The 19,989-nt window shown below is 34.3% G+C and overlaps 1 long non-coding RNA gene across 1 annotated transcript in view; it reads right to left on the bottom strand.

The window, feature by feature from the left end:
• Nucleotides 1-19,989, bottom strand: part of LOC137629079 (uncharacterized) — an 859,983-nt gene that overhangs the window by 170,541 nt on the left and 669,453 nt on the right. The gene's annotated exons all lie outside the window — the stretch shown is intronic.

Genomic DNA, 19,989 nt, shown 5'->3' with positions numbered 1-19,989 from the left:
CTAGTGACGTACACATTACCCGCCATTCCCCTGCAATACACACTCGTTTCACCTATTTGTAATTCCATTATCAGGACTTCCGAGTAAATGAACATTTCCTCCTTACTTTCGTCTCCTCTTCCACATATCCCTTTCCTCCTTACCTCCCTCCCTTCCCCCAATTTGCTCGTTTCCTCTTTCCTTTCCCATTCGTGTTGTATTGAAGTGCGTCATCGGCATTAAATTTTCATGTTAACATCCCCATTGGCTGCAATATTTTCCCCCAACCCTGATGCCTTAACAGCCTCACTCTTGCCACCTAGTGGCGCCCAAGAGTAACTATCCGAAAACGCCATTCATTGTCTGTTCTCTCATCTCGCATTCTTCGACTGTACTCGTGCATACCTCCCCTCAGACTTAATTTCATTTAATTTATCGCTCTACATAATACATAGAATTAAGATATTGTACACTACAAGAATGACATGCATACGCACGCACGCACGAACACACACACACCCTCATATATATACATATATATATATAAATTTATATATATAAATATATATATCTATATATATATATATATATATATATATTATATATATACACACATATATATTCTTTCTTCATAATGAGTTGGATAAATAAACGTCACGAGGAGCTGATAAATCTTTTCAGTTGCTTGTTGAAAGACGAATTTGCCCTAAGGTTCAAATATCAAAGTGTCTAACTGATTGCCTCATTATCTTATATATATATATATATATATATATATATATATATATATATATATATATATATATATATATATATATATATATATAAACACGCACATATGTGTATATATATAAATATATATATATATATATATATATATATATATATATATATATATATATATAATATTTATTATATATATATATATATATTCAACTATAACCTTCTTCCCCAATAAAAACAACTTCATACACATTCACACAAAGTTCCTAGACAGGCTGTAGAATTACAACACAATTTAACCATTTGCCTCTAACTTGAACGAACCTTCAAAGCCCCTGGATAGAATGTCTGTTTTTTACCCTCTCCTACTTCCTCCCAATATTTACGAATAATTCATTCTTTTTACACTAAACTAATGGGCCTGATGTGATTATATACGAAGCTATTGGCCTTCTTTCTCTAACCATAATGTCTAAATGCTCTTCTTCATCTCTTCTCATACAATTATCCAACTGTATAATATGTAATATGTATCATTATACTTCTTACTCTTTCCATTTCTTATCATTTCATATATACTATAGAACAGTTAATTATCAACCTTCTTTTTATTCCAACGGACACTTCACTCCTACAGAAGAGAGTTGATTTAGCTACACAGACAGACAGACAGACAGACAGACAGACAGACAGACACACACACACACACACACACACATATATATATATATATATATATATATATATATATATATATATATATATATATATATACAATATACAGTAGGCTATATATATATATATATATATATATATATATATATATATATATATATATAAATATATATATATATATATATATATATATATATATATATATATATATATATATATATATATCCAACGGGACACTTCACTTCTATGGAAGAGAGTTGATTTAGCTTTATTATTATTATTTAATATTATTATTATAATTATTATTATTATTATTATTATTATTATTATTATTATTATTATATTATTATTATTATTATTAACTAAGCTTCAACCCTAATTGGAAAAAACAGGATGCTATAAGCCCCAGGCTTCCAACAGGGAAAAATAGCCCAGCGAAGAAAGGAAATAAATAAATAAACGATATAAAAAAGTAATAACAAATGAAATAAAATATTTAGAAAAAAACCATTAACAACATTAAAACAGATATTTCATACATAAACTATAAAAGGACTTATGTCAGCCTGTTCAACATTAAAAACATTTGCTGCAAGTTTGAACTTTTTGAAGTTCTACTGATTCAACTAAATAATAAATATTAATACAGTAATAGAAAACGATGACACCAGGAGCCAAACAACTGTGGTGATAGGACAGATAATTTCGAGTATGAGGAATAGGAATTCCTGGCATGTTGAATATATATTTAGGCTATATAACCAGGAGCTTGAACATATTTAAAGGTTTAATGGCTGTTCATGAATGGCAGAGGCCAGTGACAGTGACACTGCCCTAGCAAGCAAAAACAATGCCTTAGAAACTGTACCAACCGTGTGTCACACGATCGTACATAGCTTCATTTTTGTGCTTGTATCTTCGCTCTCCCCTCGCACCTAAAAAGAACCTGGAAAAACAGCCTGAAAAAACATGTATGTTTTTCTCAATAGTAACGGTGTTGATTGTGAAACATGAAATTTCCTGTTGCCTTGAGCTTTTGTATATAAAGGAGAGTGTTTTATAATAAACTCACCCAGTTGCTTTCAACCTGTCTTTGAGTCACAACCTTCTTTCGGCCCGTCACAAAACTGACCATATATACATATAATCAGCCCCCAAGCCCCTCTTCACTCAAGCTAGGACCAGGGAGGGCCAGGCTATGGCTGTTCATGACTCAGCAGATAGACCTATAGGCTCCCCAAAACCTCCCAACCTTGACTCAAAAGATTGATGAGGTTTCAGCCACTAAAGGAACTAACGAGTTTGGCGGGACTCGAACCCCAGTCTGGCGATCACCAGTCAGAGACGTTACAAAATAGGTCACCAGAAGATTTTGAGCGAGGAGCCGAGGGAACTCTATGAAGATCATCAAAAATTGTATGCAGTACACCGCGTGATGTGCACTGACGGCAATTAGCATTAAAAATTGTGTATGACGACCAGGGTTGTTGTAGATTTATTGTATAAAAAAAAAAATCATTAGATTTTCAATATCTAGACCATTACAAATCCAGATTACAGTCATGTGAACGCTAGTTATTTTATGGCTTTAAGAATTCTTTAAGAGACTCGTAATTTTTTTTTTTTTTTTATAAAAATTAAAATTATAATGTTTGTGACAGGAAGTTTAATGCTAAGAAATTTAGAGTAAATTGAGATATAAGTGTTATCATATTTCTTCAGACTCAAAACATATCAATAAACCCAAACTTCCAGAAGTTGTTGGAAATTGTTTGTTCTTTTACCCATTCCAGTACGGAAAAACTTTACAAAGGAACATTTTATACGATAGTTTCTCCATCAATTGCTTTACGGTTAACAATTCCTTAAACTATAAAATTAACAATGAAAGCCAATATCAAAGTTTAAATATAGTGCAAATTTTTCTTAAGCAATATCTTACAAGTTACCTCCATGACGTACAGCAGCTATAGATTAGCTACGCCAGCTACGCTACCAAGAGTTGAGATTAGCGTCGCTGCTTCATTTCCTATACAAGCCGGCCAGTCTTTTATGTGGTAATATCACTGCGTTAAAAGATGTCATATCCTCCGGATAACATTGAAATGGCATAATAAATAATGCACCAGTTCCAACCTCAAGTTTTCAACCATTTGCAGGTGAAGTATAGTATAGGTAATAAATGTTAACCACTATACTAAGAAATAGATATCAATAATTTGGCACGCCATATATGACTTAGACTTTAGAACAATTTGTTGAATAAGATGAAATACTTTGCAACAATTAAAATATTAATTATTTTCTACACACTGAACTCATTTAATAGGTAGTAGGATGGCCAAGGCACCAGGCAATTAGGGTTGCAGCTTAGCATGCAATAATAATTAATAATAATAATAATAATAATAACAGAGGAAAGACAGTAAAGCTCATCGTTCCGTTATAATCCATCGCTGACCGATATAAATACTACATGAATAACCTAACTGATGAAACATAGCATGTGGTTATTATCATTACCCCTATTATTATCATCATCATCATCTTTATAACTTTCATTATCATTATTAATTCGAAAATATAAAAGGAGCCCTAGAAAATTTCATTGGTAGTTAATAATAATAATAATAATAATAATAATAATAATAATAAATTTCATTGGTAGTTAATAATAATAATAATAATAATAATAATAATAATAATAATAATAATAATAATAATAATAATAATAATAATCCCAACAGAAAGAAAGGAAGGACAGCAATGTTAAAGGTGTGTATGGAATGGTTCTGATGAAAAAGTTTCAATTCTTTACAAATGTATTCACCTCTGATTCAATAATCTTAGAGAACGAGAGATTCAGTGACTGATGTCTGTTACTTATCTGGAACCAATCTAATACTATAAAAAACTACACATAAACATTAACTGAAGGGTGATTGGTTGTAAGTTTTCTGAGAAAACGAGTAACCAAAGGGGAGCAGTAATCACAAATACATTCCAGACCTTATGCGCACCCCACCAACGAATCGACCTCGAGCCCAAAGACTCGTCCTCTACTTAGGCAAGTGCCATTCCAAACGTAGATGGCCGAAAACAATCCACTCGTGTATCGCTGTGGCAGCGTAAGAGGCAGCTGGGGTTGGATGGTAGGGGTATGGGGGGATCTTCTCTGAATTGGGGAGGGGGGAAGGGAGGGTGGGGGTGTAGGCGTGGGATCGAGAGCCTCCTAGCACATCTCTGGTCTTGTCCGCATGAATTTTTAACCCGAGTTGCCGTCGTAACAGGGGAAAAAGGAAGCGGCGCCTCCTGCCCGCACCGCTGGGGCCTATAACCATCCCGAGTTGGCTACCTATATCCCCTCTTGCCCTCGGAAGAGAAGATGCCTTTCTCTTTATACAATGAGCTTTTCTTGGGTTTTACTTCGGCGTCTCTTTCACTTACTAAACTCAAATTTGTCTGAGTAAGGAAATTAGATAATTGATGGAGTATTCACCTTATTTAAAATTTAAAATTAAGATGATGAATTTTCGACATTCTTTTCACTCCTAACTATTAGAAGAGGGAAGGTAATAAAAATATACAGTATTATATATATATATATATATATATATGTGTGTGTGTGTGTGTGTGTGTGTATGTGTCATCCCGCTTTTCCAACTAGGCTTGTAGCTTAGTTAGTAATATATATATATATATATATATACATATATATATATATATATATAGAGAGAGAGAGAGAGAGAGAGAGGAGAGAGAGAGAATCACTAAAACTACACTCAGTAAGTTACAGAAAACCTATATTTTATGTTAGCAATAACATCAAAACCAAGGTAACCTATTTAACATAATTACAGCATACTGTACACACTATTATCATTATGGAATTTCAAATCGATAGGAAACAAGCGATGAAACCGAAAGAAATGGCAATTTCATAAAACAAAAATTCCGTCGAATTCCCAAAGACATGGAAAGCAACCCAATCTCTCACTCACTCTCTCTCTCTCTCCCCCCTTGTTCCCAAGCCACAAATTATCTAAGTGGGTCCCCAGAGAAGCGACCGGCACCCCCCAAGTGGGCTGTTCAGACTCAGTCAATCCGCAGTAAGCCACGCCGTTGGCCAAATTTAATAAGCATATTAGATCGTCTGGAGGTCGTCCAATCTGTTTCCAGCGAATACTTTGACAAAATAAGATCGTCTGGAGCTCATCCAATCGGTTTCCAAAGAATACTTTGATTGCGTAAAAACAACCTCAATTATCAATTCAAAACCAGGTGAATCTTAAATTTAATGAAATAAAGTGAGTTATCGTGAGTTACCGTTAATGAAAATAATGACTAAGACTGATACTATATAATATAGCACAACAGAAGTGATAATATTCTTCAAGGATTAACATGGCAATAATGGTAATCACAATTTCGAAAGAACTCATTTACAATTCAATATCGATCAGCTGATATTACAAAGTAATAAAAAAATCTAGTAATTAATAAAAACATAAAAATTGGTCCAAGAAGAGAAAGATACGACGAAGCACAAGAACTGACACAAGGACTTGGCCAAAGCTTTCTCAGTCTTTTACTCTACATTTTTTTTTTTCCAAGAAGACCATTTGGTGGTTGTTGCTATTGGTAGTATTGGATCGTTTGGTCTCGTTTGAGATCGTTACGAGCCATTCCTGACGATCCGGAGTGGTGTGAAAGATGGGAGGTGTGAGGGAGGGGAATTGAGAGTCCGAATGCGGGAACGATTGCTGGAATGGAAGCAAGGGGGTATTGGAAGGGAGTGGCTGGGAGAGGAGAAAGGAGGGGGAGAACCACCGGCCAACGTCACATCCTTGTGTCACAGTATATTGGCCCTCATTTCGGAGACACTTCCGACAGGGTTAAAGAGGGTCCTAAAGGATACACTTTTATTGGCGGACGATGAAGGTTATGGGGCGTCCTAGAGCACTTTATTTATAAGGTCTTAACATACTTTCTTTTCACTTTCATTATTCATATCTCTATCTCGGCAAGTAAATATCAATTATTGCAGATGAAAAAAAACGATTGAAAATCTCAGATCAGCCATTTATTCATAGCTTGATAATTTGGGTCCTATTCCAAACCCTTTGTCCTCACTTTATCCCCAAATAATTGTGTGTGCAAACGTCTGTGACGATTTTATACATACCTCTTGTGTCATGGTTCCCTCATAACACTTCTGCTTTAATGTTCAATTCTGGTAATGATAAGTTATATTACATAAATTTTTAATTCACCTTAAGGACTTCTTTACCTTTAGTTAATACAGTCAATGATGAATGGATCTCTCTCTCTCTCTCTCTCTCTCTCTCTCTCTCTCTCTCTCATTCAATTGTAATAAGCGAAGGATAGCAACACTGAATATAAAGGAAAAACAGCATTTTTATAGAAGATGTACAAGATCTATTTCATAGGACAAAAGGTAAAATAATTGGTTATAGTCAAGTAATTCCGTTTGAATACGGAAAAGACAGCGACAATGAGGATAAAAAAAAAAAGGATTTTTAAAGATGGGTTAATCTCTGATGGAGAGTATACATTGTCAACAACCGGGGTAAAATACTATTGCTATTATTCCATTAAATTTACTTTCCTGTTCATTTCCAATAAAAATACTTGGCTCCTTTTTGTTTAGGGAAAAGTGACTATTAAATTTTGATTCAATAAAAAAAACGTTTCACGCCTAAAATTATCTTTACCTTTAATTCGAGACCTGACTGTACCATCACTCATACTGATATATATATATATATATATATATATATATATATATATATATATATATATATACACTGGAATTTCAGTTTCTTCAAGATATGGACTTATATGGATGCATTCAGTTTTAATTGAGGGACACCAGATATCCTCCAATGTAACAGATTTCTATGGCCAGAAATCAATTTCTTCTACAGGTATCAGTAATATAACCTTCATAATGAGTGTTTTCCTCTGGCAACAAATGGAATGAATATTAAATGCAATGTTCTTTAATCGAGTTTCCATTAATATGCAAGATATAAAGTGCGACTCATCTCCTGATTACTTAAAGAAATAAAGAAAATATATCAATTTATCACAGAACTTATCTTTGAACGTATTCCTAAACTTTCTATTCCACTTTCCCCTTCATTCTAACGCGTAAGGAGTTCGAAAGTATTGGTGCATTTCAGTGATAAGATATTCAAAAACATCTGGAGGAGGCGCACGGATGTTTACATAATAAATCGTGTTCCTTTGACAGGAGCAAATGTTTCTATCATTGCCAAGCACTCCCTGGAGAAAACGGCGTGGAAGTAAGGGAGTTTAGATTGTGTTATTCTTTACGTCTTTCATATGGATTGTCAAAAAATTTACATAAACAAACGAGGGTTGGGCAAACACGACAAGCGGCACTTGGTAAATATACTATATAGAAAATTTTCAATAAAAGACCACAATCTTACTTTACTTACAGAAAATATATCAGTGCTGTCTTAGAATTTATCATCACAGACATCTCCTCTAAAGGTTTAAAATCCACTCATAAATGGAAGAGGCAAAGGACAGTAACATTGCCCTAGAAAGCAAGACAATGTCGTAGGGACTGGCCATATATCATATGATCAGCGCCGAAGCCCCTCTTCATTAAAGCTAGGATCAGGGAGGCCTTGGCAATATGCTATCCAAACCCCGCATCCTTAGCTCACATGTATGGTGAGGTTGCAGACCCTAAAAGAACTAACGAGTTTGAGCCGGACTCGAAACCCAGTCTGGCGATTACCAGGTAAAGATGTTACCAGTAGGTCACAACAACAAGTCTCTGGCTTTATATACAATCAAATATATTTTTTCCTGTCACGCGGAGTGGCAACCACTCAGAAAAAGCAATCTCCCACAAATTGCCCAAACTTCCGTGTGGTAGTTAAGAAAGGGAGAAGGGTGGAAAGGGTTGTGTGTGTGTGTATCTACCTAAATATTTAGCCTTCGTTTTTGACGGGTCGCGTATAATAGTTTGTTACAGACACACTCAGATTAGAAACGATCACCAGAGGAAGAATTCCTTGCTTATAACAACAAAGACAATATTAATATTTCCATACTTATATAACTATGTAAATGGCAAACTAGTTCATTACACCAATAACATCCCATGTATTATTATGCATTTATTTGTTAACCTACTAACACACACACGCGCACACACACACACACATATATATATACATATATATATATATATATATATATATATATAAAATATGTGTCTGCGTGTATAATATGGTCAGGGTTATGGAGTTAATCACATACACTAACGACAATGAAACAATTGCCGACAGATTTTGTAGATTTGAGAACAAAGCCCTCAGAATAATATTGGGAGTTAAATGGCAGGACATGATTAAAAATAAAACTATAAGAGATATTACTCAAATGCCATATGTGGATGAGATTATGGTGAGGGGTAGATGCAGATAGTTTGGGCATGCTTTTCGCATTCCCCAAGAGAGATTAGTTAACCAAGTGGTTAACTAGGCTCTACAAGGCACCAGAAGAGTTAGAAGACCCAGGCCTACATGGATGAGGACTATGAAGAGTGAAGTAGGAGCTGATGAATGGAGAAGTACTGTATTAAAAGTTCAAGATAGAGACGACCAGCGAAATGTAACCGAAGCCCTTTGCGTCAATAGGCGTAGGAGGAGATGATATATATATATATATATATATATATATATATATACGAGACCAGATCATTGAATAATCAATGGATTATAATTGACGCAAAGACGATAACTATTATTAGTAAAGCATTCTAAATTAGATGTTGCAACCCCCATAAAAATTATATATCATTACCAACGTTCACACAGTATCAGCAGTAATAATGTACTTTGAAATACTTTATTGCCAAACTAGCATATCACACCATTCTAGCACTCAACAATACAAGCCACATGTTTCATTTCTCATACTTACAATCTTTAAAGAAATTAAATGCTAATGAAGTCTTTGAGTACTCACATTTGCAATACACTGTGATAAATGTTACTTTACTTCCTCAATCTCCTCGACTTGTAATTTTCCAAGCACGCTAAGGGAAAAGGATTAAAATGTGTGAATATCCATACGTGATAAGAAAATAGTCTAGCAAAGATGTTCTGAGATATTTTACGTAGATGTAATCGCTAATTGCTTGAATTTTCGACAAAGTATTTTCTTGTGAGACTTGAAAAAAAAAAATCTCCAGACGATTAAACAATGACTTTCCTATTGGTATAAACTTTACAATACTCTTCATCCTATTATTAAGTGATTTTTAAAAGTAATGAATGGTGGTGTGCAAAAGGTCATTGCAGCATTGAAATAACACAAAATAGATATATGGACGATTACTTGCTGTAATGACATAATACAAAGATAATATTTCAACATTGTTTTCCTTGTACTACGAGGAAAAAATCACTAAACCGTTAAAAATCTATTTTTCTTCATTCACAGTACTCTAATGACGTCCAAACACTTGGAAACACCTGCCTCGATGCATGACCTAACCATAGGCCATAAGGGACTCATCGAAACGGACAGAAGGGGATGAAATGATAAACGAGAAAAGCAAGGGGATAATAACAAGTAATTTACATCTTTAATGTTATTTCCTTCACTCGTTAATCTCAATTTCCCGTTCAAATGATTTTCTCAGCATCAAGCAGTCGCTACGTTTTCACACAGATTATTACATAAATTCATAGAGGAAATAGCCCTAGATCCATCAAGTTAACAAAACTTTCCGACTATCCATTAATAAATACATTAAAGACAGATCAAAGTACTCTTGGAAAAAAAAATAATTCTACAAAGAGGAAAATTTTGCTCGATCTATATTGTAAGCACGTGTAAATACTCTCCAACATCTAATAAGCAATAACAGGGCGTAACTACAACTAACTACCCCAAACGACCCTAAAGTTATCCCAATGTAAGAGGTAATACCATAACTCTCCATTATAGACGCCTCTTGGTGATAATTCCACCATGTGATTCATGTCTTGTATTCAAGCAACGCTAACACACACGCAAGCGCAAGTGTGCACATCGACAAGCATGCGCATAAATAGAAGTCAAAATCATTGTACCTCTGTCGATCCACAAGCATTTTTACCACACATTTAGCTATTATTGGATCGTAACGAGTGTCTTGCATTAATACAACTTACAGATCGAAGGTATTTATAGAACATGCACAGCAAGAAGCTTGCTAAGTATATATTATCGGTTTGGAATTGAAAATATCTTCAACAGTAAAGTAAAAATTAAAGTATCAAAACTGATGACTACATGCATAAATTAATTCCTTAATTACACACAAAACAAACAAATAATAAATGTAACCCTTTAAATTCCAGACTAAATCGAAGACCCAACTGGTTTTACAGGTTTTGAAATTCCTCCTCATATAAAGAGAGAAAGAGAAGAGGTTCAAGATTCTGAACTAATCAAAACATGGGATTCTTCGTTCAAGTATTACTTAGCCGCAAATATTTGCTGTCTTCACATCTTTACAGAATTCTGCTGGCTCATCGTATCTGAAGAAAATATTTGTTCTTTTCTATTATAGTTATTTTATTCTTTTGTGTTTTCTCTCTCAATTTTAATTGAATTTTCTTATTAATTCCGAGTATTTTTTCTTTCATTGAGAAGATACCATTTATTTATTCTTGAACCTAATCATCTGAGTAAAAATACTGCACAAGGTTTTTTATATATCTAATGATGTATTTTTATATAGTATTTGCTTTGGTAAAAACATTATTTCTATTAATAAAAGTCTTCAATGACCATTAAAATGCAGGTGGCATCTGCTCCATCCTTTTTCTACATTTTAACATAATTTTTCTCTCTCGTCCCTGACCTTTACAACAGCCTTTTTTTTTTTTTTTTTTTTTCTTTTTTAAGGGAAGGGGCTCTATGTTATCCCTTTGTAAAAGAAGTGGATGCCATGTCCATTCTCCACATACCTATAGGAAATTTCCGAAATCATTCTATATTATACATGATTTGATATCATATCATACCAACTGTAAAAGCTGGGAAAGCAAGGCAGATATGTTCATCAGTGAATCAAAATAGCTTTCTGATTCCCACTAGAGGTTCATTTAACATATTCCCCAAAGAATATATAATTCCTGAAATTTCCAATTTATTTATTTTTTTGGTTCCTTAATTAAATAAGTCACGAGATTTTCTAGGTTCCATAAATAATATTTTTTCTTTTTCTGGCTTCCATCAAATATATTTACCACGAATGACACAGGAAGCTCTGATATTTTCATTATCTTTGTGATTATTATTACCATAAAAAGTCCCATAGTGTCTCAATCAAACACAAAGTAAGAAGAAACATATACATTAAGGAAATAAAGACTGGATCCTCATACAGTAAAAGGCATCAGGTCATAGAATGCTGAGACAAAATAGATGACGGAGGAACTGCAAAGACTGGATATACATCCTAATGCAATCCTATGAGAGAGAGAGAGAGAGAGAGAGAGAGAGAGAGAGAGAGAGAGATACGATTCTTATCATATCTCACCTCAATGATTTGTGCTATCATCTGCGATTAGTTACAGTATAGATACTAATCAACATGCAATAATAGTGATGTATTTCTTACGGCCGACGAGTTCTGCTGCATCAATGATAAACTGTTTTCAGTCTGCAACGCATCGATATCACAAGGTTTGTAGATCAGGAATGAATTCATGTGTCTCCTAGGAAATGGGGGGGTGGTTTTCTATGAGAATCAATTTTATAAATTTTTGACATCGTTTACAGAAATGGAATTTCATCTCTGTAAAATTTGCAAGTTGGTATCAAAGACAGCTCTTCATTTCATCGTAGATAAACAAAATGATTATGATTTAATTTTATGGAAAAAAAAATATTATTACAATAGCCTTTAGTTTGAAATCCTATCGATTTATGCAGTAATATTTCCAAAATGCTCTTGAGGTAGAGATTTAAGAATACCACCATTGTAGGTCCTGCGTGTTATAGAAAGCGACTAGGACAGACACTGTCTTGCAGTTTTGCTTTTTAGCAAAAGGCTACGCTCACTGTCAATAACTGTGGAAACTTATGCCTTGCAGTTGGACAAGCAAGCCCACCGCAAATAACTGAGGTTAATGACTGCAAGGGCATGCGATCGTAAAAACCCTTTGCCAAATTATAAACCACGCCTGATGCAACCGACCCATTAGTGTAGGGATACCGATAGGAAAGGAGATTCTAATACACTTTAAAATTGACTTGAACCTTCAAAGGGACGTCACTGTTCTTCCAAGAAGTACTGTAAATATTGAATGCCGTATTAGCACACTAGCATTTTCAATACTCCTGCCAGCAATTGACTTAAAATCAAACTAAACGTAAAAAACCAGAGATCAGTGTCTGAATAAGCTTTTGAAGATCTGTGAGCTGTTTAGCAATAGATAGACTTCCTAAATCAAAAAGTAAGAATAGTAAGACATCAAGAAAGTTTTCAAAAGATAGTTAGATCATAATTTATTGATGATGCTGGATAGAACATTAGTATTCATAATAATATTAAATTCAACAGTCGGCACTCAACCAGTATCTTAAGGACCAATAACATCATATTTAATTATATAGAAAAGATATCTAATTATTCCCTTTGACATCTTGATTTGATCAACAGTTTCGAAAAAATTAAACCTTTTATGGACGTTTATCCAAATGCCACCAATCTTTTTAAGTTATGAAAACAACCATAAATCGATTCAAGAAGTTTTGATGCAAGAGACCTTGAAGGAAAAGAGAGTAAAATAAAACAAGTAGAAGGACTGTAATCATTTAAGATTACAGGCAAAAAAGGATAAATAAAATAAATTAAAAGTTAATAATGCAAAAAGTTAATACCATGACATAAGAATTTCAAAATCTGTTAGGATTTATCCTTAGTTACATGGAATTCGTGTCACTACACTAAAGAGAGAGAGAGAGAGAGAGAGAGAGAGAGAGAGAGAGAGAGAGAGAGATAAAACTTCGCCATTACGTCTCAATTCACTGATATCAAAGGACATGTTCACTGTGCGAATGGAACCTGTTTAACATATACACTCACAAGAATAAAATGATCAGTAACGATAGGATTAAAGTTGCTTGCATTCGTGTGATGGTAAGGAGAAAAGAAGATTACCAAAATTGCGTCTGTGTGTGTGTAAAAAGAGAGAGAGAGAGAGAGAGAGAGAGAGAGAGAGAGAGAGAGAGAGAGAGAGATCGTAACATTGATATTTCTAATAATATAAAATGATCAATAAACTTTGGAAATTAGCATTCTATAGAGCACAAATTTTTCTTTTATTGGTGTCATGGGAATAATGGATCTGGTAGTAGTAGTTATAGTAGTAGTAGTAGTAGTAGTGAAGTCGTTTTCTTCATCTTCTCTTTTTTATCCAGGATTCTCCAGCTTTTCTCCTTCCTAATCCTGTGTAGTGGCGCGTTACCATCCAGGTTCTAATGCGTCCTGAAAGGCCACCTCTCGCGACTTGGTCTCGCCAACAATGGCGGCTGTTCTTATCCGGGCTACCTCTGGGGGCCACCAACCACCCGACTTTGTCTGGTTGCATCATTTGCTGTTCAGGCCACGCATACGTACACACACACAACTGATGCTCCTCCAGATAAGACTACCTCTGCGACTCCTGCAGGATCCTGGAGCAGCTTTTTTAGTTGTCCATTCTATCGCTCAGGACACAGCTCTCCCGTCTAGGTGTTGTTTAGGTGTTCGCCACGACTCTCGTCTTCTGGCAGCTACGGGTTTTTATCACAAACCGAAAAGGACAAGAGTTCCAAAGACAAATTTCTAAGCAATGTTGCTTGGCAAATGCTTACGGACTCCCATAAAGGAAGACATGTTCCCTAATCTGCTATAAATATAAGGTTGTTTTATACTTCAATTACCTCGCTACGTCTAATCAGATTAGCAATATTAAAAGCAAAAGATCAAGTGACAGAATGATGAATAAATTGCTTTGATACAATCAATTTATGAAAGGCACTTCTTTGACTATATTTTTCTTCAGCAACTTAGATTGAAGATCAAGAGAATGACTTCATGCGATAACATTGCAGAAGATTTTATATAATGTTTACGTATGAAAATCAAGTGTGTTGAAAGCTAGAGGAACGAGTTTCATTAAAGTACCCATTAAAAAAAGAAAAAAAAAAAGTATTATGGACAAGTAAATATCTATGGTGAAATGAAGATAAACAGGAAAAATTTATCCTTTGTGAACTCTAGATTGGAAATACCTTTTAAGTCAATACCCTTCAGTCTTAGAATCTTGGGGTCAATTGGATACTGACCATCTTTTAGTATCCATTATTTCCGCTTTTCTGCTGTCTGCTCGTGAAGAAACAAATAACAATAACATACTCATACAAAAATAGCTTTTGATTACTTGAGAGAGAGAGAGAGAGAGAGAGAGAGAGAGAGAGAGAGAGAGAGAGATTTAAACTTATTTAACATCGCTAAAGTTTACATCCTAGGTCACGAAACCTATATACTGCCCTAAAATACAGTGGTATTCGCTTTAATCCGCACTTAAAGGCAACTTAAATCATACTTTCAATAAGTCAATAATTTCTCAGTCAAGAATAAATAAAAAGATAACTGATATTAATACATCTGTTCTGTTCATATTACTTCAAAACACATACGTTAATCAAACGATACATGCAAACATTCAACTTCAATAAAATTAATCATTAATACTTCCATTTCAAATAGATTGAGAATTATGCGTCATACGATTGTGTCTTTTCGAGATGAAAACGATGAATTTTGCCATTAAACAGAAAGGGAAGATCTTATAAAACGCGAAAGTAGAATTGAACGCCACACTTCTAAGGAAGAGAATTTAGAATCATCTACGAATGATGCCGTAAATAAGATTTATGACAACGATAACAACGATAACATTGTGTTTAAAATATTTCTACAATCATCAAATTTCAATTTAAAGATCAGGAGAAAGGTACATATCATTAAATATATATATATATATATATATATGTGTGTGTATATATATATATATATATATATATCTTTCCTTGATCTTGTCTTAATTGAAGAAAATTGTAATAATACATAATACAATTTTAGATTTTTATTCGCGATAGTCTAAAATTATATAATATGGCCATTTAAAAGGAAAATTCCGTTTTATTAACAGTGACTATTATTTTTTCTTAATACATCCGTTTTATTAACAGAGTGACTATTATTTTTTCTTAATACAATCTCAAACGTGAAGAACAAATCAATCCCAGATCTTCTAACATAAAACGATCGAGCAATAGCTGACACCTTCTGCTGCAACCAGAAGTGATCCCATCACTCCCCGACCTATCCATTGGTCCTAGAAAAGAAACAGATCAACGAGAGAAAGGTAAAGAAGATTCTGCAAACTGAAGGATGAACCCCCTAGTGCTGCTGCTGCTAACGTTGGTGTTGCTATCAGTGGTGTCCATGACCCTCTGTAGATATAATACCACCCTTTCTTCCTACGAGCCTCTAATAATTCAAGATTATGCGTTTGGATGCTTAGCCTATATCCCCTTCCCACGTCCTACCTAACCTCCGTCTACTGCTCAGCTTGCCCCCCTTCCTTTCCCCCCGTTTCCACCTCCATAGAATCAAGAAAATATCCGAGGACCCTAAGTGGGAGTTTAAGGCTTTCATTTTTACGGTTCCCATATCATTAGAAGAGGTTTCTTCAGGGAGAAATGCCAGAGCGTCGCCAATCTCGAGGGTGAGGTCGTGGGTTCTAGCAGTGTGACGTTGTATTGTCCAAACAGTTGGGTCATACTGGATACGCTTGTCCAAACATAATCAAATTCAATACATACGCTTATTTTCATAAATCTATAATCACGGTATCTGAGTTTAACTCGGACAGGAAAAATTAATATCTTCTGTACATCATATTATTTTATCAAGCACTTGACCTAAACATAGTATTCTTAACCCTCGAAGAGAAAAGAATGTTAATTAAAGATCGTTTTTTTTTAACATGTTAAAATGAAATTTATCTACTGTGAATGGTCACCCTTGGCAACTGACTGAAATAAAATATTGTTAGGTTTAACGATTTACATTGAAGAAATATATAACAATAATTTTGGGGATCTACCCTATCTATTGATTGTCCAATATATATGTTGATCATAACTCAAGACACCATACTTTTGAACACAGGGAGATTGTAATAATCTGCAATGATAGCTTTTTCTACAGAATTTTGAAAAAAAATCCTACTCTCTTAAAAAATATAAATGCACATATAGTTAATTCTGTATAGCACATACTACATAAGTGTACAGATGACTGATTTTTGTTTTCTTTTCGGTGGGGATGAGTTGCTACCGGCAATATTTCGAGGATGCAATTCAAGCATAGTGGATCTCTCCTTGCCTACTGCCCACTAAGGTGTAAATGGGTACCAGCTATTATTGAGTCAAGAAAAAAGGGGATGGGGATGTTACCCGTAAAAATTTTTTTTAAATCCAGAAGGCTATACAGTTTTGGTGCCATCCCCTCAAAAATGGATTAATGAGTTTGATAAATATTTATATATATTCATACACACACACACACACACACATATATATATATATATATATACATATAATATATATATGTATATATATAAAATATATGTATAAATATATATATATATATATATATACATATATATATATATATATATATGTATATATATATATATATATATACACACACACACACACACACACACATATATATATATATATATATCTATATATATATATATATATACAGTAAAAACTACCCTCCCTAAAGGAGCATTTGAACATAAGCGATATAGATAAAGCTCAACAAGATTCAAAAGATTATTTTTATAAAGAAGGTGCGAGAAAATCTCTAATGGTTTCATACCCAACTTCCAAATCGTTGGTTTTCTTCTGCCAAAAATGCCTCGCCAAAAACAGCGTCGTCTAAAAGTTGCCGGACAAGTTCAGAATGGGATTTGTCTCTTGAATTAAATTCAATAAATAGAAAAAAAAAAAAAAACTTGGATCGGGTAGAGTGCAAATTAAGGAGTATTTTTCTCAACATTTACTAGTTAAACCGTTGATTGCTTTCGTGGACAATGCCCTAGAGATTGATCATTTATTCATGATCAGCGAACCAGACCTCTCCGCACCCAGGTTACGACCAAGGAGGGCCAGGCATTGGCTGCTGATGACTCGTGGAACAGAAGATCTGGATTGTGTGCTATTTTGAAAATATATATCTTTAAAGTGGCTCATTACCTTAAATGGAGGAGTCCACCTTCTTCTTCTTCTTCTTTTTCTTTGTCTACATCTTTTCCCACTTTTATGTGAGGTCGATGTTTATGGTCAGCTTTCTCCATCTACCTCTGTCCCACACCTCATCACCGGTTAATCCCTTTGATCGAAGGTCATCCTTGATACAGTCCACCCACCTTTGCTTTGGTCTCCCTCTCCTTCTCGTTCCTTGTACCTCCATTTCCATCACTCTCCTCCCAATATACTGTTCAAACTCATTAAACCTAGCCACTGAGGGAGCAAGCCAGCCTCAACTTGGTGCCGGTCCCAAGGCCGGGTAAATGGGGAGAGTTGGCGGCAGGAAAGGCCTCCGGCCATGAAAGATTAGCCAGAGATTATTATCAGAATGAAATGGACGAGTCCACCGATAACAATTATTCAACGTATATTGTTAAATCTTTCCACTACACTTGAAATTCTTTACATTAGACTATTTCTCTTCTATATCTCGAAACGTATCCTTTATCACTATTGAAATTCATAAATTAGAAATCCCCATCCACTCATCTTTTTTTCTAATGGCCTTTCAATATCCTTTAAAGTACAATAAAAACTGCTTTCGTAAAAACTTTTGGATTTTAACTTTACTGTGCAATCAAGCAAGACATTACTTCGACCGTGAAAAATAAATGGCAATACTTCAGTCAACGGTTCATCAAAATACTGATAAAAAAGGGCTTTAACTTTATCCTCCCCTAACAGCTCGTCTTTAAGTGAGCTACCTTAATATTACTTTTCTTCCCAAAAACATTTTATAGTTAACATAAACATTTTGAAGAGAATTATTTCATTTATGTTATTTGAACACTAAAATGGTGAAAAAAGGAAATACATTTAAAGGTAATATTTTCCTGTACACCTCAAAGCAGCTGGTCAGATGCTGCATCCATAAAACGCAATTACATTCTGTATAAACGCATGATTTTTATACCCATCCCCTTGGCAATTTAATAAATCTATAATACTCTAAAAGACATTTCATAAGAAGTTTGTGTTCCTTTCACAAAATCTTTTTTTTTTTTTTTTTTTTTTTTACAAAGGAGCAAATTCCTTAGGTGTACAATACATCCTTGTAGGTCGTGATTTTATTTCTTTTAAATAGGGGTTCAAAATGGAGGACTGTATAGCTATATACATACGCACACACACACACACACACATATATATATGTATATATATATAGATATATATACATATATATATGTGTATATATATATATATATATATATATAAGATCCAATCCTTCCATTAGATGAATGATAACACCATTAAAAGTTAAATAACTATTCTTATTAAGGAATTGCTGCCTGCTGATATATTAAGCAAATGCTTTCTTCTTTCAGAAAAAATATAAAATTAATCCCTAGTTGATTACCTAACACTAAATTATTATATGTTAAATTGCACAAGTTATTTCTAAATCATACATAATTTTAATTGTTTTAAAATGAGTCCGGCAACCATACCTCTCTTTATAGGGCATAATGCTAAACCCCTATCACAATATACTGTAAAATATACACCCATACAAAATGCTGAAAATTAAGAACAAGGAAAACAGTGAGACCCGACCCAAAATACACAAAAGCAGCCATAGTGCGTGCAGTCGTAAATCAGATGGCCGTCGCTGCTCTAAGAAAAAATGATAAACAATAAATAATGCAAAAGAGTTAATACTAAACATACACAAGGCAAATGTATTAACAAAAGACGAGTGAGTGAGTGTGTATGTGTGTGTATTAGCGTGCGTACATCGACCGTCATGACGGACGGCGGGAGCATGTCACTCCGATTCCGTTGATCCTCGCTAACTGATCACTTTTTGCATTCCTTGGCGGCTTAGAAATTCGATCTTAATTGGCGAATTTTCGATGGTATCTCCTTAAGAGTTCCCACGAAGGCAGCGTCGCCGGAGCAGAGGGAGAAGGGTTTCTTATTTGGGGGTTTGTCTGTACTACTGCTAAATGCGGCAATGTGCTTCCACGCTGACTGGATCTCATTTGTTGATTTTGTGGTATTAAATATGGTTCATTTATCATGGCGTAAGATATTTTTCCTGCAGAGTATAAGAGACAATCTCTCTCTCTCTCTCTCTCTCTCTCTCTCTCTCTCTCTCTCTCCTCTCCAGTTAGTGTTATATATTTATAATAAATTGTGTGAACACTGAAGCCTTTTTTCGATTAAACA

The sequence above is a fragment of the Palaemon carinicauda genome, chromosome 37 (genome assembly GCF_036898095.1).
Source record: "Palaemon carinicauda isolate YSFRI2023 chromosome 37, ASM3689809v2, whole genome shotgun sequence".
Lineage (NCBI taxonomy): Eukaryota > Metazoa > Arthropoda > Malacostraca > Decapoda > Palaemonidae > Palaemon > Palaemon carinicauda.
Note: the sequence above shows the minus strand (reverse complement) of the source record. Positions and strands in the feature narration are given on the sequence as shown.